Here is a 1973-nt window from a genome sequence, read left to right on the forward strand (position 1 = left end):
CGCCTCACAGTCCAGACCCCGCCCAGGCTCCAGCCACCCACCTGCCCGAGGAGGCTGGGCGGGTGGCAGGACCCTCGAGGCCAGAGGGCTAAGGAGTGTGACAGACGCTGGCAACCATAAACACGTTAGTGTGAATTAGCTTGCCCTGGGCATCCTGAGCATCTGGCTTTGGGCCCTGCCAGGAGAACGGTGACTGGTAGCTGCCTCTAGAATGTATCACCAGCCTTTCCTGCGTCCCTGCTGGCTTCCTGTGCGCTCACTGACACCGCTCTCCGACGATCCAGGAAGGAGGTGCTCATCTTATACCCGCTTCACAGACGGGCCCAGAGAGGTGGGGTGAGCCGCCGGGCCACACAGGGGTCAGTGGTGGAGTTCGGATGCTGCCCCGCGGCTGGCTTTGGCCCAGGCTCCTGCCCACCCGTCACGGCGCCGCGTCCTGTCTCGCGGTGTCTCCTGATGCCGTATCGTTTCTCTCCCCCGGGCTGAAGCTGGCGAGCTCTCACCCTCGCTGACGTGCTGAACCCCAAAATCATTCCTGCACACCACCCTCACTGCACACCCCCAGGTGTCCGCCAGGGGCAGGACGTGAAGCTGCCTTGTAGACTCCTACTCATCCTGCAAAACCCAGCTGTAAAGGCCCTTCCTTGGGGAGGCCCTCTGGCTCGGCTCCCAGAATCCACAGTGACCACCGCCCCACTACATGGTCCGCAGGAACAGGGCTGTGTGGGGGCCGCTGGCAGCCTCGGTTCCTGGGGACCCTCAGGTCCCCCCAGGCTTCCCCCAGAGGAAGGGTCCTGGGTGAGTGCTGGGGTGGGGTCCTGGCTGCCACCCCAGGGCCACGGGCCTCCGTTTCTCCAGCTGCAATGAGGTCCTGACGCTGGCCCCACCCAGGGCTTCGGCCTGAGTGTGTGGGAGGCCCTGTCCTCACCCAGGCGCCCACTCGGCCCCAGAGCCCCCTGACCGCCACCGGCCAGGATGCCAGGCAGCCCGCGAGGCCGAGCTGCTGGGGCCGCGTGGGGGAGGGCATGAGCGGGAGGCAGACCAGCCTACATGGCGGCCGAGGGCAGGGCCGGCTTCCCGTGTTTTCACTCTGGACTCTAAATTTAGATCCCGGGAAACCGGAGCCCAGCGGCCTCCGATCGGAGACCCCGGGGCACGAACAGAGGCGCCGTGTGTCAGAGCCCGTCCCCGCCGCCCGGCTCGGACACAAACACTCGCGTTTTGTTCCAGGGGCGAAGGGAAAAGCCTTCCGTCCTCCCCACACCCAGCGGCTGGGCATGGGCGCCGCACGTGGGGGAGCGGGGAGCGCTCATACCAGAGGGGCGTCCCCACCCGGGGGGGGGGGCTCTGTGGCCGGTGCCCCTTCGCTGCGCAGAGCGGGAACTGGGGCTGGGCAAGGGGAGCACTGTCCCAGGAAGTCCACCCGGACGCCTGCTGTCCTGGCTGAATAGTGTCCCCTGAAATGTGTGTCCACCCGATCCCCAGCCTGTAAGCGTCCGTGGACACAGGGCCCTTGTCACGGAGGCTGAGGGGTGACCCAGTTATCCCCGACCAACGACGAGTGTCCCTGTAAGAGACAGAAGCTGTGCCACACGCCCAGAGGGTCCTGGGCCCCCCAAAGCTGGAGGCGGCAGGGGGACCCTCCCCAAAGCCTCTGGAGGGACGCGGCCCCCCGACACTTAGAGGTTAGCCTCCTGGCTTCCAGACCTGGGGAGCATGCGGCTGCTGTGTAAGACCCCGGGGGGACCCCGGGACTCTGGGACAGCCCTGGGAACCAGCACCCCACTGCCCAATGCCAGGCAGGGCCACCCCGAGGCACCGGCTCCTTCACTCATTTGTTCACCCGGCAACCACCAGGGCTGACCGGCGGGGGGCACTGGGCCACCCCTGGCTCCTATGGCCCTTGGGGCCCACACGGCCTCCCATGGGGCTCCCGGCTCCAGAGGGGACGCAGCGGCCAGCACTCAGGCCCC

This window comes from Myotis davidii, unplaced genomic scaffold (genome assembly GCF_000327345.1).
Source record: "Myotis davidii unplaced genomic scaffold, ASM32734v1 scaffold221, whole genome shotgun sequence".
NCBI lineage: Eukaryota > Metazoa > Chordata > Mammalia > Chiroptera > Vespertilionidae > Myotis > Myotis davidii.